We start from the raw sequence: 25250 nt of genomic DNA on the forward strand, positions 1-25250 counted from the left end.
ACAAGTAAAACGTAATGTGAGTAGCAAGAGGTAGATTGTGTTGTGAGAATGAAGGGCGTGAATTAGCGGATCACGTTTGGCCTGAAATGGCGTGCAGTGTGTTAGACGATTGTGTAGAGAGAGAGAGAGGGGGGGGGGTAGAGGGGGGCAGAGCTATTTATTGTCCTGCAAACTCTTGGTGAACCCTTTCCGTACCTCAGTTGTAGATGATTTGAGAATGTTTACTTGCACTGCAGTTGCACAACAGCATATAAGCTGATATTTGGAAGTGAATGATGAATGATTGTCTTTGTAATAAATACTGGTATGTGATAAGTAGATTTTGTTTTGAAAGCCAAAATAATTTTTACCGCAGAAGTTTGTGATTTGTAGGTATGATGTGAGTGAGATTTGGGCTGAAGATGGTGGTTAGTTGGGCAGGATGAGTATTTCAATTGTTTTCAATAGAGTGGATATTAGTGGCACTGGCTTGTTGCCATAATGTGGCATTGGTTCTTTGTTCATAACAGTGTACTCAGTTTTGTAGAAGATTTAGGTGAGAAAGAGACAGTTGTTGAATATGACATAGATAGCTAGAAATGAATTGAGTAGCAATTTCCTGCTAGGTGTAGTTTGGGTATGATGTGTCTCAGTGAGAGATAAATCTTGAAATTGAAGGGTTGTTCCTTGCTACAGTCTTGGAAACTATGTATCTGCTGTTGACTCCAATGTTTTCAAGATTACTTGTGTACAAAATTGGCCAGACTTTGCAGTTTCTTCTTCAATAAATCAGTGGAAGGTGGTGCAGATAATGGTAAAAATGTTCAGTGCCTCCTGTGAGTTGTTGATGCTGCTTGTCTTTTAAGTAAAATTGATAGGGGCTCTTGATTGACCCAGCCATACACAGAGCTGGTGCATACTTGGCTTGAGAAGACTTTGGTCAGTAAATGATGAAATACCGACACAGTGGTCACAACAAAGCTCCTTTCCCTGCATTTTAGTTTCCCTCGGGTATAGAGTGACATGTTATTGGCAGAGGATGTGCAGATAATCACTTTGATCAGGCTGTTCGTTTTTTTAATGCTCTTTTACCAGAATCCATTCATAGTGATTAGTGTGTTCTCTGTTGGAACACGATGAGAACATTGTGTGAAGTGCACAGAAGTAGCTATTTGAGTATGTATGAAAATGTGAGGTAACCACTGTTACTCCTAAATTTCTGTGGAATTAAGTTTTCTGTGTGTGTGTGTGTGTGTGTGTGTGTGTTTGAAAATCCCAGAGGTTCAAGTTGGTAGTTTATATGTTGCAAGCGAAAAAAGCTTTTTAGTAAACTGAGGCACTAGCATTAGTTCCCTGTTCACTGTGACAAGGAAGCTAGTATAAAAAGTAGTTTGTGGTTTTGTTTGCAAAGAAGTGCTCATGGGATGAAAGCACTGCTTGAGATTATTCTGAGATGATGGGGGGGATTGCTAAACATCTAGCATTTTAGTAAGGAGCTTGTCGGAGTATTTGTATAGTTGTAAGATTATTTGTTATTTTATGAGAAATTTCTTTATTCATAGCACATGGGCCATCATAGTTGAAGCATAAAGATTGGCATGGTATGCGTAGGTCTGTAAAATGTCCTGACAGTGATGTTCATAGGGACTTGTTGTATACTTTGATTCTTCATCTGTTTAACAGTAGACATAAGAAATGTATTAGTGGAGCAAGTAGCTGTGAAATTAGTAGTGTATGATTGATAGTATGGACGTGGCGCTTGAAGGAAGTGTTTGTTTAGCTGTGGGTGTTTTCATAATTGCCATGTGAGGAGAAGCAATACTCGTGATAGGCGACGAGAGGTACAGAGAGAAACACATTTATTGCGAGTATTGTATATCAGCAGCTCTTGGGCGGGTATCAAGTAAGACGCAAAGTGAAACGAAAGAGGAAGTATGCATGAAAGTGGCCAAATATCGACAAGAGTTCGCACTGTTAGGGTGAGGTGAATAAGCTAGTGCGGTGCGAAAATTTTCGAAGAGAGAGGCGGTTTTAAAGAAAGCACAAGAGTCCTATGAATGCCCTCTTGTGTGTTTCTCTTTCAGTGGCTATTTGGCATGTCTGCTTGCGCCATAGAAAGCTACTGTATGTGCCCCAGGCCCCCATCTAGCGGCCGGAGGTGCAAGCGGTGTTTACATACAGTCTCGCCTGAGGCAATGGTCTCTCATTTCGGAACGCAAGAAGCACTGGTAGCGCACAAAAATAGCCGAGTGAGATCATTGCGGCCAAGTAAGGGTAGAAGTAGGTTCTTTGCAGAATGTCTGAGCTTAAGAAATTCTTCGATAAGTAAATCGCGAAATGTGAAGAATGTGTCGTATTCTCGTAGGGCGTGTTGACGGTCTCGTGGCATAAGTAGCGAGCGGTGATAGCTTGCAAGCAAGATCATACTTCACAGGATCATTTCTGTAGTATGTCTTCAACTCTCTCTAGTTCAACGCTGGAGTAGACGTAACCACGATGATGAGTGGTAGCACTCTCCCTGAGCGTGAGGCTTGCGATCAAGATTCATCGCATCTTGGTTGTAATCGATGATCGTTCACCACATTCTGAGGGATGTGGGAAGGGAATAGCGCTTTCCGAGTGGTGGTTTTATTATATAGATTAGAAGCATAAGTCATACTGTTGGTATCGGGACCCGCGTCGTTGCAGAAATGTCGCTACAGGTTGTGGAAAGACTTCGATTGCGACATGTCATGAAAGCCTCGTGGAAGTTTCTCGAGTGGCACGGGGACGAGCCATTTGATTTGGCCTGCTCCAAGTGCTAGGCTTGGATGACAACGACGTACTTTTGAGTTACAAGAATGAGTGAGCAACACAAGAAGAGTGCAATTGATGACCATAAAAAGCTGACACACAACACAGTCTCGATAATCACCACTAATGCATGATGTACGAAACATTTAGGAGGAGCACGTTTGGCTAGCAAACATGAATTGAGTGATTTGCAAGGCAGTGTTATCTGCAAGAAGGAATGCATGAAATTCGCAAATGAATAAGACTGGTTCAAATACTATCGACAGAAATTTTATTTCTGTTGTCAACTAGTATTAATTAGTTGTGTGGGAGCAGGGGGATATTTCCCTTGCACCATACATCTACATACACGTTGCGTGTGATGTGGCCTAGTTTTGCGTACAAAGAACTATCTAGTTGTCAGTTTTTTGAGTGAACGAGTGTGGTGGGGAGGAGAGAGATTAGTGTTAGATGCAGAGCAGTGCGGGCAGTTGTGTGTCGGACGTTGTATGTCGGACGGTGGGTCGCCGACAGGAATTATGCGTGCTGCCATCTGTCGGCAGGTGAGGTAATGAAGCAGCTTGAATGGTGACAGAAATGATGAAAATAGTTATCTAAAGAGTAATAGCGACGACAGTTGGCAGACACTTATTTCAGCGTTGACAGTTAGTTTGGGGTGTGTGCTTGCATGACACTGGAAGTCTGTTGACGGTAGAGAAGTAGACAAGACGGCAAGAATTTTCGGCGTTCTCGCGGAGAAGTAATAGAGAAGCAGCCATAAGTATTGAAGTGAGGGCGTTGATCGGCACTCTGGTTTCCCTTCAAACCGAATAAATCTTTCGCCTTTTACTAAAGATTTCCGTGGAGGGGAACATTAAATGAGTCTAGAAGGTATTTTTTGTAGTGCTCGGCTATTGCTGAGCCACAATCACAAGTAAAACGTAATGTGAGTAGCAAGAGGTAGATTGTGTTGTGAGAATGAAGGGCGTGAATTAGCGGATCACGTTTGGCCTGAAATGGCGTGCAGTGTGTTAGACGATTGTGTAGAGAGAGAGAGAGGGGGACAGAGCTATTTATTGTCCTGCAAACTCTTGGTGAACCCTTTCCGTACCTCAGTTGTAGATGATTTGAGAATGTTTACTTGCACTGCAGTTGCTCAACAGCATATAAGCTGATATTTGGAAGTGAATGATGAATGATTGTCTTTGTAATAAATACTGGTATGTGATAAGTAGATTTTGTTTTGAAAGCCAAAATAATTTTTACCGCAGAAGTTTGTGATTTGTAGGTATGATGTGAGTGAGATTTGGGCTGAAGATGGTGGTTAGTTGGGCAGGATGAGTATTTCAATTGTTTTCAATAGAGTGGATATTAGTGGCACTGGCTTGTTGCCATAATGTGGCATTGGTTCTTTGTTCATAACAGTGTACTCAGTTTTGTAGAAGATTTAGGTGAGAAAGAGACAGTTGTTGAATATGACATAGATAGCTAAAAATGAATTGAGTAGCAATTTCCTGCTAGGTGTAGTTTGGGTATGATGTGTCTCAGTGAGAGATAAATCTTGAAATTGAAGGGTTGTTCCTTGCTACAGTCTTGGAAACTATGTATCTGCTGTTGACTCCAATGTTTTCAAGATTACTTGTGTACAAAATTGGCCAGACTTTGCAGTTTCTTCTTCAATAAATCAGTGGAAGGTGGTGCAGATAATGGTAAAAATGTTCAGTGCCTCCTGTGAGTTGTTGATGCTGCTTGTCTTTTAAGTAAAATTGATAGGGGCTCTTGATTGACCCAGCCATACACAGAGCTGGTGCATACTTGGCTTGAGAAGACTTTGGTCAGTAAATGATGAAATACCGACACAGTGGTCACAACAAAGCTCCTTTCCCTGCATTTTAGTTTCCCTCGGGTATAGAGTGACATGTTATTGGCAGAGGATGTGCAGATAATCACTTTGATCAGGCTGTTCGTTTTTTTAATGCTCTTTTACCAGAATCCATTCATAGTGATTAGTGTGTTCTCTGTTGGAACACGATGAGAACATTGTGTGAAGTGCACAGAAGTAGCTATTTGAGTATGTATGAAAATGTGAGGTAACCACTGTTACTCCTAAATTTCTGTGGAATTAAGTTTTCTGTGTGTGTGTGTGTGTGTGTGTGTGTGTTTGAAAATCCCAGAGGTTCAAGTTGGTAGTTTATATGTTGCAAGCGAAAAAAGCTTTTTAGTAAACTGAGGCACTAGCATTAGTTCCCTGTTCACTGTGACAAGGAAGCTAGTATAAAAAGTAGTTTGTGGTTTTGTTTGCAAAGAAGTGCTCATGGGATGAAAGCACTGCTTGAGATTATTCTGAGATGATGGGGGGGATTGCTAAACATCTAGCATTTTAGTAAGGAGCTTGTCGGAGTATTTGTATAGTTGTAAGATTATTTGTTATTTTATGAGAAATTTCTTTATTCATAGCACATGGGCCATCATAGTTGAAGCATAAAGATTGGCATGGTATGCGTAGGTCTGTAAAATGTCCTGACAGTGATGTTCATAGGGACTTGTTGTATACTTTGATTCTTCATCTGTTTAACAGTAGACATAAGAAATGTATTAGTGGAGCAAGTAGCTGTGAAATTAGTAGTGTATGATTGATAGTATGGACGTGGCGCTTGAAGGAAGTGTTTGTTTAGCTGTGGGTGTTTTCATAATTGCCATGTGAGGAGAAGCAATACTCGTGATAGGCGACGAGAGGTACAGAGAGAAACACATTTATTGCGAGTATTGTATATCAGCAGCTCTTGGGCGGGTATCAAGTAAGACGCAAAGTGAAACGAAAGAGGAAGTATGCATGAAAGTGGCCAAATATCGACAAGAGTTCGCACTGTTAGGGTGAGGTGAATAAGCTAGTGCGGTGCGAAAATTTTCGAAGAGAGAGGCGGTTTTAAAGAAAGCACAAGAGTCCTATGAATGCCCTCTTGTGTGTTTCTCTTTCAGTGGCTATTTGGCATGTCTGCTTGCGCCATAGAAAGCTACTGTATGTGCCCCAGGCCCCCATCTAGCGGCCGGAGGTGCAAGCGGTGTTTACATACAGTCTCGCCTGAGGCAATGGTCTCTCATTTCGGAACGCAAGAAGCACTGGTAGCGCACAAAAATAGCCGAGTGAGATCATTGCGGCCAAGTAAGGGTAGAAGTAGGTTCTTTGCAGAATGTCTGAGCTTAAGAAATTCTTCGATAAGTAAATCGCGAAATGTGAAGAATGTGTCGTATTCTCGTAGGGCGTGTTGACGGTCTCGTGGCATAAGTAGCGAGCGGTGATAGCTTGCAAGCAAGATCATACTTCACAGGATCATTTCTGTAGTATGTCTTCAACTCTCTCTAGTTCAACGCTGGAGTAGACGTAACCACGATGATGAGTGGTAGCACTCTCCCTGAGCGTGAGGCTTGCGATCAAGATTCATCGCATCTTGGTTGTAATCGATGATCGTTCACCACATTCTGAGGGATGTGGGAAGGGAATAGCGCTTTCCGAGTGGTGGTTTTATTATATAGATTAGAAGCATAAGTCATACTGTTGGTATCGGGACCCGCGTCGTTGCAGAAATGTCGCTACAGGTTGTGGAAAGACTTCGATTGCGACATGTCATGAAAGCCTCGTGGAAGTTTCTCGAGTGGCACGGGGACGAGCCATTTGATTTGGCCTGCTCCAAGTGCTAGGCTTGGATGACAACGACGTACTTTTGAGTTACAAGAATGAGTGAGCAACACAAGAAGAGTGCAATTGATGACCATAAAAAGCTGACACACAACACAGTCTCGATAATCACCACTAATGCATGATGTACGAAACATTTAGGAGGAGCACGTTTGGCTAGCAAACATGAATTGAGTGATTTGCAAGGCAGTGTTATCTGCAAGAAGGAATGCATGAAATTCGCAAATGAATAAGACTGGTTCAAATACTATCGACAGAAATTTTATTTCTGTTGTCAACTAGTATTAATTAGTTGTGTGGGAGCAGGGGGATATTTCCCTTGCACCATACATCTACATACACGTTGCGTGTGATGTGGCCTAGTTTTGCGTACAAAGAACTATCTAGTTGTCAGTTTTTTGAGTGAACGAGTGTGGTGGGGAGGAGAGAGATTAGTGTTAGATGCAGAGCAGTGCGGGCAGTTGTGTGTCGGACGTTGTATGTCGGACGGTGGGTCGCCGACAGGAATTATGCGTGCTGCCATCTGTCGGCAGGTGAGGTAATGAAGCAGCTTGAATGGTGACAGAAATGATGAAAATAGTTATCTAAAGAGTAATAGCGACGACAGTTGGCAGACACTTATTTCAGCGTTGACAGTTAGTTTGGGGTGTGTGCTTGCATGACACTGGAAGTCTGTTGACGGTAGAGAAGTAGACAAGACGGCAAGAATTTTCGGCGTTCTCGCGGAGAAGTAATAGAGAAGCAGCCATAAGTATTGAAGTGAGGGCGTTGATCGGCACTCTGGTTTCCCTTCAAACCGAATAAATCTTTCGCCTTTTACTAAAGATTTCCGTGGAGGGGAACATTAAATGAGTCTAGAAGGTATTTTTTGTAGTGCTCGGCTATTGCTGAGCCACAATCACAAGTAAAACGTAATGTGAGTAGCAAGAGGTAGATTGTGTTGTGAGAATGAAGGGCGTGAATTAGCGGATCACGTTTGGCCTGAAATGGCGTGCAGTGTGTTAGACGATTGTGTAGAGAGAGAGAGAGGGGGGGGGGTAGAGGGGGGCAGAGCTATTTATTGTCCTGCAAACTCTTGGTGAACCCTTTCCGTACCTCAGTTGTAGATGATTTGAGAATGTTTACTTGCACTGCAGTTGCACAACAGCATATAAGCTGATATTTGGAAGTGAATGATGAATGATTGTCTTTGTAATAAATACTGGTATGTGATAAGTAGATTTTGTTTTGAAAGCCAAAATAATTTTTACCGCAGAAGTTTGTGATTTGTAGGTATGATGTGAGTGAGATTTGGGCTGAAGATGGTGGTTAGTTGGGCAGGATGAGTATTTCAATTGTTTTCAATAGAGTGGATATTAGTGGCACTGGCTTGTTGCCATAATGTGGCATTGGTTCTTTGTTCATAACAGTGTACTCAGTTTTGTAGAAGATTTAGGTGAGAAAGAGACAGTTGTTGAATATGACATAGATAGCTAGAAATGAATTGAGTAGCAATTTCCTGCTAGGTGTAGTTTGGGTATGATGTGTCTCAGTGAGAGATAAATCTTGAAATTGAAGGGTTGTTCCTTGCTACAGTCTTGGAAACTATGTATCTGCTGTTGACTCCAATGTTTTCAAGATTACTTGTGTACAAAATTGGCCAGACTTTGCAGTTTCTTCTTCAATAAATCAGTGGAAGGTGGTGCAGATAATGGTAAAAATGTTCAGTGCCTCCTGTGAGTTGTTGATGCTGCTTGTCTTTTAAGTAAAATTGATAGGGGCTCTTGATTGACCCAGCCATACACAGAGCTGGTGCATACTTGGCTTGAGAAGACTTTGGTCAGTAAATGATGAAATACCGACACAGTGGTCACAACAAAGCTCCTTTCCCTGCATTTTAGTTTCCCTCGGGTATAGAGTGACATGTTATTGGCAGAGGATGTGCAGATAATCACTTTGATCAGGCTGTTCGTTTTTTTAATGCTCTTTTACCAGAATCCATTCATAGTGATTAGTGTGTTCTCTGTTGGAACACGATGAGAACATTGTGTGAAGTGCACAGAAGTAGCTATTTGAGTATGTATGAAAATGTGAGGTAACCACTGTTACTCCTAAATTTCTGTGGAATTAAGTTTTCTGTGTGTGTGTGTGTGTGTGTGTGTGTGTGTGTGTGTGTGTTTGAAAATCCCAGAGGTTCAAGTTGGTAGTTTATATGTTGCAAGCGAAAAAAGCTTTTTAGTAAACTGAGGCACTAGCATTAGTTCCCTGTTCACTGCGACAAGGAAGCTAGTATAAAAAGTAGTTTGTGGTTTTGTTTGCAAAGAAGTGCTCATGGGATGAAAGCACTGCTTGAGATTATTCTGAGATGATGGGGGGGATTGCTAAACATCTAGCATTTTAGTAAGGAGCTTGTCGGAGTATTTGTATAGTTGTAAGATTATTTGTTATTTTATGAGAAATTTCTTTATTCATAGCACATGGGCCATCATAGTTGAAGCATAAAGATTGGCATGGTATGCGTAGGTCTGTAAAATGTCCTGACAGTGATGTTCATAGGGACTTGTTGTATACTTTGATTCTTCATCTGTTTAACAGTAGACATAAGAAATGTATTAGTGGAGCAAGTAGCTGTGAAATTAGTAGTGTATGATTGATAGTATGGACGTGGCGCTTGAAGGAAGTGTTTGTTTAGCTGTGGGTGTTTTCATAATTGCCATGTGAGGAGAAGCAATACTCGTGATAGGCGACGAGAGGTACAGAGAGAAACACATTTATTGCGAGTATTGTATATCAGCAGCTCTTGGGCGGGTATCAAGTAAGACGCAAAGTGAAACGAAAGAGGAAGTATGCATGAAAGTGGCCAAATATCGACAAGAGTTCGCACTGTTAGGGTGAGGTGAATAAGCTAGTGCGGTGCGAAAATTTTCGAAGAGAGAGGCGGTTTTAAAGAAAGCACAAGAGTCCTATGAATGCCCTCTTGTGTGTTTCTCTTTCAGTGGCTATTTGGCATGTCTGCTTGCGCCATAGAAAGCTACTGTATGTGCCCCAGGCCCCCATCTAGCGGCCGGAGGTGCAAGCGGTGTTTACATACAGTCTCGCCTGAGGCAATGGTCTCTCATTTCGGAACGCAAGAAGCACTGGTAGCGCACAAAAATAGCCGAGTGAGATCATTGCGGCCAAGTAAGGGTAGAAGTAGGTTCTTTGCAGAATGTCTGAGCTTAAGAAATTCTTCGATAAGTAAATCGCGAAATGTGAAGAATGTGTCGTATTCTCGTAGGGCGTGTTGACGGTCTCGTGGCATAAGTAGCGAGCGGTGATAGCTTGCAAGCAAGATCATACTTCACAGGATCATTTCTGTAGTATGTCTTCAACTCTCTCTAGTTCAACGCTGGAGTAGACGTAACCACGATGATGAGTGGTAGCACTCTCCCTGAGCGTGAGGCTTGCGATCAAGATTCATCGCATCTTGGTTGTAATCGATGATCGTTCACCACATTCTGAGGGATGTGGGAAGGGAATAGCGCTTTCCGAGTGGTGGTTTTATTATATAGATTAGAAGCATAAGTCATACTGTTGGTATCGGGACCCGCGTCGTTGCAGAAATGTCGCTACAGGTTGTGGAAAGACTTCGATTGCGACATGTCATGAAAGCCTCGTGGAAGTTTCTCGAGTGGCACGGGGACGAGCCATTTGATTTGGCCTGCTCCAAGTGCTAGGCTTGGATGACAACGACGTACTTTTGAGTTACAAGAATGAGTGAGCAACACAAGAAGAGTGCAATTGATGACCATAAAAAGCTGACACACAACACAGTCTCGATAATCACCACTAATGCATGATGTACGAAACATTTAGGAGGAGCACGTTTGGCTAGCAAACATGAATTGAGTGATTTGCAAGGCAGTGTTATCTGCAAGAAGGAATGCATGAAATTCGCAAATGAATAAGACTGGTTCAAATACTATCGACAGAAATTTTATTTCTGTTGTCAACTAGTATTAATTAGTTGTGTGGGAGCAGGGGGATATTTCCCTTGCACCATACATCTACATACACGTTGCGTGTGATGTGGCCTAGTTTTGCGTACAAAGAACTATCTAGTTGTCAGTTTTTTGAGTGAACGAGTGTGGTGGGGAGGAGAGAGATTAGTGTTAGATGCAGAGCAGTGCGGGCAGTTGTGTGTCGGACGTTGTATGTCGGACGGTGGGTCGCCGACAGGAATTATGCGTGCTGCCATCTGTCGGCAGGTGAGGTAATGAAGCAGCTTGAATGGTGACAGAAATGATGAAAATAGTTATCTAAAGAGTAATAGCGACGACAGTTGGCAGACACTTATTTCAGCGTTGACAGTTAGTTTGGGGTGTGTGCTTGCATGACACTGGAAGTCTGTTGACGGTAGAGAAGTAGACAAGACGGCAAGAATTTTCGGCGTTCTCGCGGAGAAGTAATAGAGAAGCAGCCATAAGTATTGAAGTGAGGGCGTTGATCGGCACTCTGGTTTCCCTTCAAACCGAATAAATCTTTCGCCTTTTACTAAAGATTTCCGTGGAGGGGAACATTAAATGAGTCTAGAAGGTATTTTTTGTAGTGCTCGGCTATTGCTGAGCCACAATCACAAGTAAAACGTAATGTGAGTAGCAAGAGGTAGATTGTGTTGTGAGAATGAAGGGCGTGGATTAGCGGATCACGTTTGACCTGAAATGGCGTGCAGTGTGTTAGACGATTGTGTAGAGAGAGAGAGAGAGAGGGGGGGGGGGTAGAGGGGGGCAGAGCTATTTATTGTCCTGCAAACTCTTGGTGAACCCTTTCCGTACCTCAGTTGTAGATGATTTGAGAATGTTTACTTGCACTGCAGTTGCTCAACAGCATATAAGCTGATATTTGGAAGTGAATGATGAATGATTGTCTTTGTAATAAATACTGGTATGTGATAAGTAGATTTTGTTTTGAAAGCCAAAATAATTTTTACCGCAGAAGTTTGTGATTTGTAGGTATGATGTGAGTGAGATTTGGGCTGAAGATGGTGGTTAGTTGGGCAGGATGAGTATTTCAATTGTTTTCAATAGAGTGGATATTAGTGGCACTGGCTTGTTGCCATAATGTGGCATTGGTTCTTTGTTCATAACAGTGTACTCAGTTTTGTAGAAGATTTAGGTGAGAAAGAGACAGTTGTTGAATATGACATAGATAGCTAGAAATGAATTGAGTAGCAATTTCCTGCTAGGTGTAGTTTGGGTATGATGTGTCTCAGTGAGAGATAAATCTTGAAATTGAAGGGTTGTTCCTTGCTACAGTCTTGGAAACTATGTATCTGCTGTTGACTCCAATGTTTTCAAGATTACTTGTGTACAAAATTGGCCAGACTTTGCAGTTTCTTCTTCAATAAATCAGTGGAAGGTGGTGCAGATAATGGTAAAAATGTTCAGTGCCTCCTGTGAGTTGTTGATGCTGCTTGTCTTTTAAGTAAAATTGATAGGGGCTCTTGATTGACCCAGCCATACACAGAGCTGGTGCATACTTGGCTTGAGAAGACTTTGGTCAGTAAATGATGAAATACCGACACAGTGGTCACAACAAAGCTCCTTTCCCTGCATTTTAGTTTCCCTCGGGTATAGAGTGACATGTTATTGGCAGAGGATGTGCAGATAATCACTTTGATCAGGCTGTTCGTTTTTTTAATGCTCTTTTACCAGAATCCATTCATAGTGATTAGTGTGTTCTCTGTTGGAACACGATGAGAACATTGTGTGAAGTGCACAGAAGTAGCTATTTGAGTATGTATGAAAATGTGAGGTAACCACTGTTACTCCTAAATTTCTGTGGAATTAAGTTTTCTGTGTGTGTGTGTGTGTGTTTGAAAATCCCAGAGGTTCAAGTTGGTAGTTTATATGTTGCAAGCGAAAAAAGCTTTTTAGTAAACTGAGGCACTAGCATTAGTTCCCTGTTCACTGTGACAAGGAAGCTAGTATAAAAAGTAGTTTGTGGTTTTGTTTGCAAAGAAGTGCTCATGGGATGAAAGCACTGCTTGAGATTATTCTGAGATGATGGGGGGGATTGCTAAACATCTAGCATTTTAGTAAGGAGCTTGTCGGAGTATTTGTATAGTTGTAAGATTATTTGTTATTTTATGAGAAATTTCTTTATTCATAGCACATGGGCCATCATAGTTGAAGCATAAAGATTGGCATGGTATGCGTAGGTCTGTAAAATGTCCTGACAGTGATGTTCATAGGGACTTGTTGTATACTTTGATTCTTCATCTGTTTAACAGTAGACATAAGAAATGTATTAGTGGAGCAAGTAGCTGTGAAATTAGTAGTGTATGATTGATAGTATGGACGTGGCGCTTGAAGGAAGTGTTTGTTTAGCTGTGGGTGTTTTCATAATTGCCATGTGAGGAGAAGCAATACTCGTGATAGGCGACGAGAGGTACAGAGAGAAACACATTTATTGCGAGTATTGTATATCAGCAGCTCTTGGGCGGGTATCAAGTAAGACGCAAAGTGAAACGAAAGAGGAAGTATGCATGAAAGTGGCCAAATATCGACAAGAGTTCGCACTGTTAGGGTGAGGTGAATAAGCTAGTGCGGTGCGAAAATTTTCGAAGAGAGAGGCGGTTTTAAAGAAAGCACAAGAGTCCTATGAATGCCCTCTTGTGTGTTTCTCTTTCAGTGGCTATTTGGCATGTCTGCTTGCGCCATAGAAAGCTACTGTATGTGCCCCAGGCCCCCATCTAGCGGCCGGAGGTGCAAGCGGTGTTTACATACAGTCTCGCCTGAGGCAATGGTCTCTCATTTCGGAACGCAAGAAGCACTGGTAGCGCACAAAAATAGCCGAGTGAGATCATTGCGGCCAAGTAAGGGTAGAAGTAGGTTCTTTGCAGAATGTCTGAGCTTAAGAAATTCTTCGATAAGTAAATCGCGAAATGTGAAGAATGTGTCGTATTCTCGTAGGGCGTGTTGACGGTCTCGTGGCATAAGTAGCGAGCGGTGATAGCTTGCAAGCAAGATCATACTTCACAGGATCATTTCTGTAGTATGTCTTCAACTCTCTCTAGTTCAACGCTGGAGTAGACGTAACCACGATGATGAGTGGTAGCACTCTCCCTGAGCGTGAGGCTTGCGATCAAGATTCATCGCATCTTGGTTGTAATCGATGATCGTTCACCACATTCTGAGGGATGTGGGAAGGGAATAGCGCTTTCCGAGTGGTGGTTTTATTATATAGATTAGAAGCATAAGTCATACTGTTGGTATCGGGACCCGCGTCGTTGCAGAAATGTCGCTACAGGTTGTGGAAAGACTTCGATTGCGACATGTCATGAAAGCCTCGTGGAAGTTTCTCGAGTGGCACGGGGACGAGCCATTTGATTTGGCCTGCTCCAAGTGCTAGGCTTGGATGACAACGACGTACTTTTGAGTTACAAGAATGAGTGAGCAACACAAGAAGAGTGCAATTGATGACCATAAAAAGCTGACACACAACACAGTCTCGATAATCACCACTAATGCATGATGTACGAAACATTTAGGAGGAGCACGTTTGGCTAGCAAACATGAATTGAGTGATTTGCAAGGCAGTGTTATCTGCAAGAAGGAATGCATGAAATTCGCAAATGAATAAGACTGGTTCAAATACTATCGACAGAAATTTTATTTCTGTTGTCAACTAGTATTAATTAGTTGTGTGGGAGCAGGGGGATATTTCCCTTGCACCATACATCTACATACACGTTGCGTGTGATGTGGCCTAGTTTTGCGTACAAAGAACTATCTAGTTGTCAGTTTTTTGAGTGAACGAGTGTGGTGGGGAGGAGAGAGATTAGTGTTAGATGCAGAGCAGTGCGGGCAGTTGTGTGTCGGACGTTGTATGTCGGACGGTGGGTCGCCGACAGGAATTATGCGTGCTGCCATCTGTCGGCAGGTGAGGTAATGAAGCAGCTTGAATGGTGACAGAAATGATGAAAATAGTTATCTAAAGAGTAATAGCGACGACAGTTGGCAGACACTTATTTCAGCGTTGACAGTTAGTTTGGGGTGTGTGCTTGCATGACACTGGAAGTCTGTTGACGGTAGAGAAGTAGACAAGACGGCAAGAATTTTCGGCGTTCTCGCGGAGAAGTAATAGAGAAGCAGCCATAAGTATTGAAGTGAGGGCGTTGATCGGCACTCTGGTTTCCCTTCAAACCGAATAAATCTTTCGCCTTTTACTAAAGATTTCCGTGGAGGGGAACATTAAATGAGTCTAGAAGGTATTTTTTGTAGTGCTCGGCTATTGCTGAGCCACAATCACAAGTAAAACGTAATGTGAGTAGCAAGAGGTAGATTGTGTTGTGAGAATGAAGGGCGTGAATTAGCGGATCACGTTTGGCCTGAAATGGCGTGCAGTGTGTTAGACGATTGTGTAGAGAGAGAGAGAGGGGGGGGGGGTAGAGGGGGGCAGAGCTATTTATTGTCCTGCAAACTCTTGGTGAACCCTTTCCGTACCTCAGTTGTAGATGATTTGAGAATGTTTACTTGCACTGCAGTTGCACAACAGCATATAAGCTGATATTTGGAAGTGAATGATGAATGATTGTCTTTGTAATAAATACTGGTATGTGATAAGTAGATTTTGTTTTGAAAGCCAAAATAATTTTTACCGCAGAAGTTTGTGATTTGTAGGTATGATGTGAGTGAGATTTGGGCTGAAGATGGTGGTTAGTTGGGCAGGATGAGTATTTCAATTGTTTTCAATAGAGTGGATATTAGTGGCACTGGCTTGTTGCCATAATGTGGCATTGGTTCTTTGTTCATAACAGTGTACTCAGTTTTGTAGAAGATTTAGGTGAGAAAGAGACAGTTGTTGAATATGACATAGATAGCTAGAAATGAATTGAGTAGCAATTTCCTGCTAGGTGTAGTTTGGGTATGATGTGTCTCAGTGAGAGATAAATCTTGAAATTGAAGGGTTGTTCCTTGCTACAGTCTTGGAAACTATGTATCTGCTGTTGACTCCAATGTTTTCAAGATTACTTGTGTACAAAATTGGCCAGACTTTGCAGTTTCTTCTTCAATAAATCAGTGGAAGGTGGTGCAGATAATGGTAAAAATGTTCAGTGCCTCCTGTGAGTTGTTGATGCTGCTTGTCTTTTAAGTAAAATTGATAGGGGCTCTTGATTGACCCAGCCATACACAGAGCTGGTGCATACTTGGCTTGAGAAGACTTTGGTCAGTAAATGATGAAATACCGACACAGTGGTCACAACAAAGCTCCTTTCCCTGCATTTTAGTTTCCCTCGGGTATAGAGTGACATGTTATTGGCAGAGGATGTGCAGATAATCACTTTGATCAGGCTGTTCGTTTTTTTAATGCTCTTTTACCAGAATCCATTCATAGTGATTAGTGTGTTCTCTGTTGGAACACGATGAGAACATTGTGTGAAGTGCACAGAAGTAGCTATTTGAGTATGTATGAAAATGTGAGGTAACCACTGTTACTCCTAAATTTCTGTGGAATTAAGTTTTCTGTGTGTGTGTGTGTGTTTGAAAATCCCAGAGGTTCAAGTTGGTAGTTTATATGTTGCAAGCGAAAAAAGCTTTTTAGTAAACTGAGGCACTAGCATTAGTTCCCTGTTCACTGTGACAAGGAAGCTAGTATAAAAAGTAGTTTGTGGTTTTGTTTGCAAAGAAGTGCTCATGGGATGAAAGCACTGCTTGAGATTATTCTGAGATGATGGGGGGGATTGCTAAACATCTAGCATTTTAGTAAGGAGCTTGTCGGAGTATTTGTATAGTTGTAAGATTATTTGTTATTTTATGAGAAATTTCTTTATTCATAGCACATGGGCCATCATAGTTGAAGCATAAAGATTGGCATGGTATGCGTAGGTCTGTAAAATGTCCTGACAGTGATGTTCATAGGGACTTGTTGTATACTTTGATTCTTCATCTGTTTAACAGTAGACATAAGAAATGTATTAGTGGAGCAAGTAGCTGTGAAATTAGTAGTGTATGATTGATAGTATGGACGTGGCGCTTGAAGGAAGTGTTTGTTTAGCTGTGGGTGTTTTCATAATTGCCATGTGAGGAGAAGCAATACTCGTGATAGGCGACGAGAGGTACAGAGAGAAACACATTTATTGCGAGTATTGTATATCAGCAGCTCTTGGGCGGGTATCAAGTAAGACGCAAAGTGAAACGAAAGAGGAAGTATGCATGAAAGTGGCCAAATATCGACAAGAGTTCGCACTGTTAGGGTGAGGTGAATAAGCTAGTGCGGTGCGAAAATTTTCGAAGAGAGAGGCGGTTTTAAAGAAAGCACAAGAGTCCTATGAATGCCCTCTTGTGTGTTTCTCTTTCAGTGGCTATTTGGCATGTCTGCTTGCGCCATAGAAAGCTACTGTATGTGCCCCAGGCCCCCATCTAGCGGCCGGAGGTGCAAGCGGTGTTTACATACAGTCTCGCCTGAGGCAATGGTCTCTCATTTCGGAACGCAAGAAGCACTGGTAGCGCACAAAAATAGCCGAGTGAGATCATTGCGGCCAAGTAAGGGTAGAAGTAGGTTCTTTGCAGAATGTCTGAGCTTAAGAAATTCTTCGATAAGTAAATCGCGAAATGTGAAGAATGTGTCGTATTCTCGTAGGGCGTGTTGACGGTCTCGTGGCATAAGTAGCGAGCGGTGATAGCTTGCAAGCAAGATCATACTTCACAGGATCATTTCTGTAGTATGTCTTCAACTCTCTCTAGTTCAACGCTGGAGTAGACGTAACCACGATGATGAGTGGTAGCACTCTCCCTGAGCGTGAGGCTTGCGATCAAGATTCATCGCATCTTGGTTGTAATCGATGATCGTTCACCACATTCTGAGGGATGTGGGAAGGGAATAGCGCTTTCCGAGTGGTGGTTTTATTATATAGATTAGAAGCATAAGTCATACTGTTGGTATCGGGACCCGCGTCGTTGCAGAAATGTCGCTACAGGTTGTGGAAAGACTTCGATTGCGACATGTCATGAAAGCCTCGTGGAAGTTTCTCGAGTGGCACGGGGACGAGCCATTTGATTTGGCCTGCTCCAAGTGCTAGGCTTGGATGACAACGACGTACTTTTGAGTTACAAGAATGAGTGAGCAACACAAGAAGAGTGCAATTGATGACCATAAAAAGCTGACACACAACACAGTCTCGATAATCACCACTAATGCATGATGTACGAAACATTTAGGAGGAGCACGTTTGGCTAGCAAACATGAATTGAGTGATTTGCAAGGCAGTGTTATCTGCAAGAAGGAATGCATGAAATTCGCAAATGAATAAGACTGGTTCAAATACTATCGACAGAAATTTTATTTCTGTTGTCAACTAGTATTAATTAGTTGTGTGGGAGCAGGGGGATATTTCCCTTGCACCATACATCTACATACACGTTGCGTGTGATGTGGCCTAGTTTTACGTACAAAGAACTATCTAGTTGTCAGTTTTTTGAGTGAACGAGTGTGGTGGGGAGGAGAGAGATTAGTGTTAGATGCAGAGCAGTGCGGGCAGTTGTGTGTCGGACGTTGTATGTCGGACGGTGGGTCGCCGACAGGAATTATGCGTGCTGCCATCTGTCGGCAGGTGAGGTAATGAAGCAGCTTGAATGGTGACAGAAATGATGAAAATAGTTATCTAAAGAGTAATAGCGACGACAGTTGGCAGACACTTATTTCAGCGTTGACAGTTAGTTTGGGGTGTGTGCTTGCATGACACTGGAAGTCTGTTGACGGTAGAGAAGTAGACAAGACGGCAAGAATTTTCGGCGTTCTCGCGGAGAAGTAATAGAGAAGCAGCCATAAGTATTGAAGTGAGGGCGTTGATCGGCACTCTGGTTTCCCTTCAAACCGAATAAATCTTTCGCCTTTTACTAAAGATTTCCGTGGAGGGGAACATTAAATGAGTCTAGAAGGTATTTTTTGTAGTGCTCGGCTATTGCTGAGCCACAATCACAAGTAAAACGTAATGTGAGTAGCAAGAGGTAGATTGTGTTGTGAGAATGAAGGGCGTGAATTAGCGGATCACGTTTGGCCTGAAATGGCGTGCAGTGTGTTAGACGATTGTGTAGAGAGAGAGAGAGGGGGACAGAGCTATTTATTGTCCTGCAAACTCTTGGTGAACCCTTTCCGTACCTCAGTTGTAGATGATTTGAGAATGTTTACTTGCACTGCAGTTGCTCAACAGCATATAAGCTGATATTTGGAAGTGAATGATGAATGATTGTCTTTGTAATAAATACTGGTATGTGATAAGTAGATTTTGTTTTGAAAGCCAAAATAATTTTTACCGCAGAAGTTTGTGATTTGTAGGTATGATGTGAGTGAGATTTGGGCTGAAGATGGTGGTTAGTTGGGCAGGATGAGTATTTCAATTGTTTTCAATAGAGTGGATATTAGTGGCACTGGCTTGTTGCCATAATGTGGCATTGGTTCTTTGTTCATAACAGTGTACTCAGTTTTGTAGAAGATTTAGGTGAGAAAGAGACAGTTGTTGAATATGACATAGATAGCTAGAAATGAATTGAGTAGCAATTTCCTGCTAGGTGTAGTTTGGGTATGATGTGTCTCAGTGAGAGATAAATCTTGAAATTGAAGGGTTGCTCCTTGCTACAGTCTTGGAAACTATGTATCTGCTGTTGACTCCAATGTTTTCAAGATTACTTGTGTACAAAATTGGCCAGACTTTGCAGTTTCTTCTTCAATAAATCAGTGGAAGGTGGTGCAGATAATGGTAAAAATGTTCAGTGCCTCCTGTGAGTTGTTGATGCTGCTTGTCTTTTAAGTAAAATTGATAGGGGCTCTTGATTGACCCAGCCATACACAGAGCTGGTGCATACTTGGCTTGAGAAGACTTTGGTCAGTAAATGATGAAATACCGACACAGTGGTCACAACAAAGCTCCTTTCCCTGCATTTTAGTTTCCCTCGGGTATAGAGTGACATGTTATTGGCAGAGGATGTGCAGATAATCACTTTGATCAGGCTGTTCGTTTTTTTAATGCTCTTTTACCAGAATCCATTCATAGTGATTAGTGTGTTCTCTGTTGGAACACGATGAGAACATTGTGTGAAGTGCACAGAAGTAGCTATTTGAGTATGTATGAAAATGTGAGGTAACCACTGTTACTCCTAAATTTCTGAGGAATTAAGTTTTCTGTGTGTGTGTGTGTGTGTGTTTGAAAATCCCAGAGGTTCAAGTTGGTAGTTTATATGTTGCAAGCGAAAAAAGCTTTTTAGTAAACTGAGGCACTAGCATTAGTTCCCTGTTCACTGTGACAAGGAAGCTAGTATAAAAAGTAGTTTGTGGTTTTGTTTGCAAAGAAGTGCTCATGGGATGAAAGCACTGCTTGAGATTATTCTGAGATGATGGGGGGGATTGCTAAACATCTAGCATTTTAGTAAGGAGCTTGTCGGAGTATTTGTATAGTTGTAAGATTATTTGTTATTTTATGAGAAATTTCTTTATTCATAGCACATGGGCCATCATAGTTGAAGCATAAAGATTGGCATGGTATGCGTAGGTCTGTAAAATGTCCTGACAGTGATGTTCATAGGGACTTGTTGTATACTTTGATTCTTCATCTGTTTAACAGTAGACATAAGAAATGTATTAGTGGAGCAAGTAGCTGTGAAATTAGTAGTGTATGATTGATAGTATGGACGTGGCGCTTGAAGGAAGTGTTTGTTTAGCTGTGGGTGTTTTCATAATTGCCATGTGAGGAGAAGCAATACTCGTGATAGGCGACGAGAGGTACAGAGAGAAACACATTTATTGCGAGTATTGTATATCAGCAGCTCTTGGGCGGGTATCAAGTAAGACGCAAAGTGAAACGAAAGAGGAAGTATGCATGAAAGTGGCCAAATATCGACAAGAGTTCGCACTGTTAGGGTGAGGTGAATAAGCTAGTGCGGTGCGAAAATTTTCGAAGAGAGAGGCGGTTTTAAAGAAAGCACAAGAGTCCTATGAATGCCCTCTTGCGTGTTTCTCTTTCAGTGGCTATTTGGCATGTCTGCTTGCGCCATAGAAAGCTACTGTATGTGCCCCAGGCCCCCATCTAGCGGCCGGAGGTGCAAGCGGTGTTTACATACAGTCTCGCCTGAGGCAATGGTCTCTCATTTCGGAACGCAAGAAGCACTGGTAGCGCACAAAAATAGCCGAGTGAGATCATTGCGGCCAAGTAAGGGTAGAAGTAGGTTCTTTGCAGAATGTCTGAGCTTAAGAAATTCTTCGATAAGTAAATCGCGAAATGTGAAGAATGTGTCGTATTCTCGTAGGGCGTGTTGACGGTCTCGTGGCATAAGTAGCGAGCGGTGATAGCTTGCAAGCAAGATCATACTTCACAGGATCATTTCTGTAGTATGTCTTCAACTCTCTCTAGTTCAACGCTGGAGTAGACGTAACCACGATGATGAGTGGTAGCACTCTCCCTGAGCGTGAGGCTTGCGATCAAGATTCATCGCATCTTGGTTGTAATCGATGATCGTTCACCACATTCTGAGGGATGTGGGAAGGGAATAGCGCTTTCCGAGTGGTGGTTTTATTATATAGATTAGAAGCATAAGTCATACTGTTGGTATCGGGACCCGCGTCGTTGCAGAAATGTCGCTACAGGTTGTGGAAAGACTTCGATTGCGACATGTCATGAAAGCCTCGTGGAAGTTTCTCGAGTGGCACGGGGACGAGCCATTTGATTTGGCCTGCTCCAAGTGCTAGGCTTGGATGACAACGACGTACTTTTGAGTTACAAGAATGAGTGAGCAACACAAGAAGAGTGCAATTGATGACCATAAAAAGCTGACACACAACACAGTCTCGATAATCACCACTAATGCATGATGTACGAAACATTTAGGAGGAGCACGTTTGGCTAGCAAACATGAATTGAGTGATTTGCAAGGCAGTGTTATCTGCAAGAAGGAATGCATGAAATTCGCAAATGAATAAGACTGGTTCAAATACTATCGACAGAAATTTTATTTCTGTTGTCAACTAGTATTAATTAGTTGTGTGGGAGCAGGGGGATATTTCCCTTGCACCATACATCTACATACACGTTGCGTGTGATGTGGCCTAGTTTTGCGTACAAAGAACTATCTAGTTGTCAGTTTTTTGAGTGAACGAGTGTGGTGGGGAGGAGAGAGATTAGTGTTAGATGCAGAGCAGTGCGGGCAGTTGTGTGTCGGACGTTGTATGTCGGACGGTGGGTCGCCGACAGGAATTATGCGTGCTGCCATCTGTCGGCAGGTGAGGTAATGAAGCAGCTTGAATGGTGACAGAAATGATGAAAATAGTTATCTAAAGAGTAATAGCGACGACAGTTGGCAGACACTTATTTCAGCGTTGACAGTTAGTTTGGGGTGTGTGCTTGCATGACACTGGAAGTCTGTTGACGGTAGAGAAGTAGACAAGACGGCAAGAATTTTCGGCGTTCTCGCGGAGAAGTAATAGAGAAGCAGCCATAAGTATTGAAGTGAGGGCGTTGATCGGCACTCTGGTTTCCCTTCAAACCGAATAAATCTTTCGCCTTTTACTAAAGATTTCCGTGGAGGGGAACATTAAATGAGTCTAGAAGGTATTTTTTGTAGTGCTCGGCTATTGCTGAGCCACAATCACAAGTAAAACGTAATGTGAGTAGCAAGAGGTAGATTGTGTTGTGAGAATGAAGGGCGTGAATTAGCGGATCACGTTTGGCCTGAAATGGCGTGCAGTGTGTTAGACGATTGTGTAGAGAGAGAGAGAGGGGGACAGAGCTATTTATTGTCCTGCAAACTCTTGGTGAACCCTTTCCGTACCTCAGTTGTAGATGATTTGAGAATGTTTACTTGCACTGCAGTTGCTCAACAGCATATAAGCTGATATTTGGAAGTGAATGATGAATGATTGTCTTTGTAATAAATACTGGTATGTGATAAGTAGATTTTGTTTTGAAAGCCAAAATAATTTTTACCGCAGAAGTTTGTGATTTGTAGGTATGATGTGAGTGAGATTTGGGCTGAAGATGGTGGTTAGTTGGGCAGGATGAGTATTTCAATTGTTTTCAATAGAGTGGATATTAGTGGCACTGGCTTGTTGCCATAATGTGGCATTGGTTCTTTGTTCATAACAGTGTACTCAGTTTTGTAGAAGATTTAGGTGAGAAAGAGACAGTTGTTGAATATGACATAGATAGCTAGAAATGAATTGAGTAGCAATTTCCTGCTAGGTGTAGTTTGGGTATGATGTGTCTCAGTGAGAGATAAATCTTGAAATTGAAGGGTTGTTCCTTGCTACAGTCTTGGAAACTATGTATCTGCTGTTGACTCCAATGTTTTCAAGATTACTTGTGTACAAAATTGGCCAGACTTTGCAGTTTCTTCTTCAATAAATCAGTGGAAGGTGGTGCAGATAATGGTAAAAATGTTCAGTGCCTCCTGTGAGTTGTTGATGCTGCTTGTCTTTTAAGTAAAATTGATAGGGGCTCTTGATTGACCCAGCCATACACAGAGCTGGTGCATACTTGGCTTGAGAAGACTTTGGTCAGTAAATGATGAAATACCGACACAGTGGTCACAACAAAGCTCCTTTCCCTGCATTTTAGTTTCCCTCGGGTATAGAGTGACATGTTATTGGCAGAGGATGTGCAGATAATCACTTTGATCAGGCTGTTCGTTTTTTTAATGCTCTTTTACCAGAATCCATTCATAGTGATTAGTGTGTTCTCTGTTGGAACACGATGAGAACATTGTGTGAAGTGCACAGAAGTAGCTATTTGAGTATGTATGAAAATGTGAGGTAACCACTGTTACTCCTAAATTTCTGTGGAATTAAGTTTTCTGTGTGTGTGTGTGTGTTTGAAAATCCCTGAGGTTCAAGTTGGTAGTTTATATGTTGCAAGCGAAAAAAGCTTTTTAGTAAACTGAGGCACTAGCATTAGTTCCCTGTTCACTGTGACAAGGAAGCTAGTATAAAAAGTAGTTTGTGGTTTTGTTTGCAAAGAAGTGCTCATGGGATGAAAGCACTGCTTGAGATTATTCTGAGATGATGGGGGGGATTGCTAAACATCTAGCATTTTAGTAAGGAGCTTGTCGGAGTATTTGTATAGTTGTAAGATTATTTGTTATTTTATGAGAAATTTCTTTATTCATAGCACATGGGCCATCATAGTTGAAGCATAAAGATTGGCATGGTATGCGTAGGTCTGTAAAATGTCCTGACAGTGATGTTCATAGGGACTTGTTGTATACTTTGATTCTTCATCTGTTTAACAGTAGACATAAGAAATGTATTAGTGGAGCAAGTAGCTGTGAAATTAGTAGTGTATGATTGATAGTATGGACGTGGCGCTTGAAGGAAGTGTTTGTTTAGCTGTGGGTGTTTTCATAATTGCCATGTGAGGAGAAGCAATACTCGTGATAGGCGACGAGAGGTACAGAGAGAAACACATTTATTGCGAGTATTGTATATCAGCAGCTCTTGGGCGGGTATCAAGTAAGACGCAAAGTGAAACGAAAGAGGAAGTATGCATGAAAGTGGCCAAATATCGACAAGAGTTCGCACTGTTAGGGTGAGGTGAATAAGCTAGTGCGGTGCGAAAATTTTCGAAGAGAGAGGCGGTTTTAAAGAAAGCACAAGAGTCCTATGAATGCCCTCTTGTGTGTTTCTCTTTCAGTGGCTATTTGGCATGTCTGCTTGCGCCATAGAAAGCTACTGTATGTGCCCCAGGCCCCCATCTAGCGGCCGGAGGTGCAAGCGGTGTTTACATACAGTCTCGCCTGAGGCAATGGTCTCTCATTTCGGAACGCAAGAAGCACTGGTAGCGCACAAAAATAGCCGAGTGAGATCATTGCGGCCAAGTAAGGGTAGAAGTAGGTTCTTTGCAGAATGTCTGAGCTTAAGAAATTCTTCGATAAGTAAATCGCGAAATGTGAAGAATGTGTCGTATTCTCGTAGGGCGTGTTGACGGTCTCGTGGCATAAGTAGCGAGCGGTGATAGCTTGCAAGCAAGATCATACTTCACAGGATCATTTCTGTAGTATGTCTTCAACTCTCTCTAGTTCAACGCTGGAGTAGACGTAACCACGATGATGAGTGGTAGCACTCTCCCTGAGCGTGAGGCTTGCGATCAAGATTCATCGCATCTTGGTTGTAATCGATGATCGTTCACCACATTCTGAGGGATGTGGGAAGGGAATAGCGCTTTCCGAGTGGTGGTTTTATTATATAGATTAGAAGCATAAGTCATACTGTTGGTATCGGGACCCGCGTCGTTGCAGAAATGTCGCTACAGGTTGTGGAAAGACTTCGATTGCGACATGTCATGAAAGCCTCGTGGAAGTTTCTCGAGTGGCACGGGGACGAGCCATTTGATTTGGCCTGCTCCAAGTGCTAGGCTTGGATGACAACGACGTACTTTTGAGTTACAAGAATGAGTGAGCAACACAAGAAGAGTGCAATTGATGACCATAAAAAGCTGACACACAACACAGTCTCGATAATCACCACTAATGCATGATGTACGAAACATTTAGGAGGAGCACGTTTGGCTAGCAAACATGAATTGAGTGATTTGCAAGGCAGTGTTATCTGCAAGAAGGAATGCATGAAATTCGCAAATGAATAAGACTGGTTCAAATACTATCGACAGAAATTTTATTTCTGTTGTCAACTAGTATTAATTAGTTGTGTGGGAGCAGGGGGATATTTCCCTTGCACCATACATCTACATACACGTTGCGTGTGATGTGGCCTAGTTTTACGTACAAAGAACTATCTAGTTGTCAGTTTTTTGAGTGAACGAGTGTGGTGGGGAGGAGAGAGATTAGTGTTAGATGCAGAG

The 25250-nt window shown here is 42.2% G+C and overlaps 13 non-coding genes across 13 annotated transcripts; all 13 read left to right on the forward strand.

Moving 5' to 3' along the window:
• The first annotated feature begins 2396 nt into the window (after window positions 1–2396).
• LOC126254432 (small nucleolar RNA U3) lies at window positions 2397–2603 on the forward strand. Its single transcript, XR_007546120.1, has one exon. It is a non-coding gene; the product is annotated as a small nucleolar RNA U3 (small nucleolar RNA).
• A 953-nt stretch (window positions 2604–3556) lies between these two features.
• Window positions 3557–3675, forward strand: LOC126254656 (U5 spliceosomal RNA). The gene has a single exon (XR_007546313.1). It is a non-coding gene; the product is annotated as a U5 spliceosomal RNA (small nuclear RNA).
• A 2388-nt stretch (window positions 3676–6063) lies between these two features.
• Window positions 6064–6270, forward strand: LOC126254433 (small nucleolar RNA U3). The gene has a single exon (XR_007546121.1). It is a non-coding gene; the product is annotated as a small nucleolar RNA U3 (small nucleolar RNA).
• A 953-nt stretch (window positions 6271–7223) lies between these two features.
• Window positions 7224–7342, forward strand: LOC126254657 (U5 spliceosomal RNA). The gene has a single exon (XR_007546314.1). It is a non-coding gene; the product is annotated as a U5 spliceosomal RNA (small nuclear RNA).
• Window positions 7343–9756: 2414 nt separating this feature from the next.
• Window positions 9757–9963, forward strand: LOC126254434 (small nucleolar RNA U3). The gene has a single exon (XR_007546122.1). It is a non-coding gene; the product is annotated as a small nucleolar RNA U3 (small nucleolar RNA).
• Window positions 9964–10916: 953 nt separating this feature from the next.
• Window positions 10917–11035, forward strand: LOC126254658 (U5 spliceosomal RNA). Its single transcript, XR_007546315.1, has one exon. It is a non-coding gene; the product is annotated as a U5 spliceosomal RNA (small nuclear RNA).
• Window positions 11036–13432: 2397 nt separating this feature from the next.
• Window positions 13433–13639, forward strand: LOC126254435 (small nucleolar RNA U3). The gene has a single exon (XR_007546123.1). It is a non-coding gene; the product is annotated as a small nucleolar RNA U3 (small nucleolar RNA).
• A 953-nt stretch (window positions 13640–14592) lies between these two features.
• On the forward strand, window positions 14593–14711 carry LOC126254659 (U5 spliceosomal RNA). The gene has a single exon (XR_007546316.1). It is a non-coding gene; the product is annotated as a U5 spliceosomal RNA (small nuclear RNA).
• A 2391-nt stretch (window positions 14712–17102) lies between these two features.
• LOC126254436 (small nucleolar RNA U3) lies at window positions 17103–17309 on the forward strand. Its single transcript, XR_007546124.1, has one exon. It is a non-coding gene; the product is annotated as a small nucleolar RNA U3 (small nucleolar RNA).
• Window positions 17310–18262: 953 nt separating this feature from the next.
• On the forward strand, window positions 18263–18381 carry LOC126254660 (U5 spliceosomal RNA). The gene has a single exon (XR_007546317.1). It is a non-coding gene; the product is annotated as a U5 spliceosomal RNA (small nuclear RNA).
• Window positions 18382–20761: 2380 nt separating this feature from the next.
• On the forward strand, window positions 20762–20968 carry LOC126254437 (small nucleolar RNA U3). The gene has a single exon (XR_007546125.1). It is a non-coding gene; the product is annotated as a small nucleolar RNA U3 (small nucleolar RNA).
• Window positions 20969–21921: 953 nt separating this feature from the next.
• LOC126254662 (U5 spliceosomal RNA) lies at window positions 21922–22040 on the forward strand. The gene has a single exon (XR_007546318.1). It is a non-coding gene; the product is annotated as a U5 spliceosomal RNA (small nuclear RNA).
• Window positions 22041–24416: 2376 nt separating this feature from the next.
• LOC126254438 (small nucleolar RNA U3) lies at window positions 24417–24623 on the forward strand. Its single transcript, XR_007546126.1, has one exon. It is a non-coding gene; the product is annotated as a small nucleolar RNA U3 (small nucleolar RNA).
• Window positions 24624–25250: the final 627 nt, after the last annotated feature.

This window comes from Schistocerca nitens, chromosome 4, assembly GCF_023898315.1.
Source record: "Schistocerca nitens isolate TAMUIC-IGC-003100 chromosome 4, iqSchNite1.1, whole genome shotgun sequence".
Classification (NCBI taxonomy): Eukaryota; Metazoa; Arthropoda; class Insecta; order Orthoptera; family Acrididae; genus Schistocerca; species Schistocerca nitens.